Here is a 1197-nt window from a genome sequence, read left to right on the forward strand (position 1 = left end):
GGCCTCAGGAGGTAACTCTAGAGCAGAGTGTCCTGTTTTCATTCCACACACTGATCAGTAGATAAAATGGCCACAGTCCCTTGGAATGTGGAGACAATAATGTGTGATTAGGGTAGGATCAGTGTCAACGGTGTTTGATGATCAGCACGTACCCAGTGGGCCAAAGAGCCTGTTTCTGTGTTGTATGACTGTGACTCTCTTTCTCCCTTCCTCTCTCACCTCTGCTGTCTTTCACATTCTCAATCTCCCAATCCCCCTCCCCTTGAGCACCTGAATGTATTGTTTTTGGCCTGTGACCTTTCACCAAATGTGACCTGTGTCGATGATGTGAAAACCCCTCTGTTCCCAGTCTGTTTGCATCTGGTGGCAAACAGGAGAACAGAACAGGGCAGAATTAACCAGAGGGATGTTCCTATTGGAACTGTAATGGCCACAGAAGCAGAGTGAGTAATCTGGAATATTTTGCAGAGAAACTGAATATTCAGCCCCACAAACTACATGGGCATCTCTCTGACCCTCTCTCACCTCCCCCCCCCCCCACCTTTCTGTCTCACTCTCCGTATCAGCTCAGCACCCTATTCCAGGAACTCCTCTCAGTTCTGTTAGTGGGTTAATTTGCATCTGTGGTTTTCAACACGTGATACCTGCGTGAGTGAAATAAACAGTCCATTATTCTCAATCTGTGTGTTTTTTGTTGCCAATGATTTCCTGTTGTTTGCCTCCCACCCTTCTGAAAGAGTGGAGTGACATTTACAATTTTCCATTCCTCCCAAACCATCCCAGAATCTAGTGATTGTTGAAAGATCACTACTAATGCCTCCACAATCATTTCAGCCACCTCTTTCAGAACCCTGGGGTGTTGTCCATCTGGTCCAGGTGACTTATCGACTTTCAGACCTTTCACCAACCCAAACACCTTCTCCTTCATAATAGCAACTACACTGACTTCTGCCCCCGACACTCGAATTTCTGGCAGACCGATGGTGTCTTTCACAGTGAAGGCAAATACAAAATATTTATTAAGTTTGTCCGCCTTTCTTAATACTGCATTATGACCTCTCCAGTGTCATTTTCCACCTGTCTCTATTTTACTTTTTGCATACCTGAAAAACCTTTTGTTTTCTTCTTTTAAATTGCTGGCTTATTAACCTTCACATTTCATCTTTTCTCGTTTTTGCTGTTTTATTGCCTTCATTT

The sequence above is a fragment of the Hypanus sabinus genome, unplaced genomic scaffold (genome assembly GCF_030144855.1).
Source record: "Hypanus sabinus isolate sHypSab1 unplaced genomic scaffold, sHypSab1.hap1 scaffold_851, whole genome shotgun sequence".
In the NCBI taxonomy this organism is placed as follows: domain Eukaryota; kingdom Metazoa; phylum Chordata; class Chondrichthyes; order Myliobatiformes; family Dasyatidae; genus Hypanus; species Hypanus sabinus.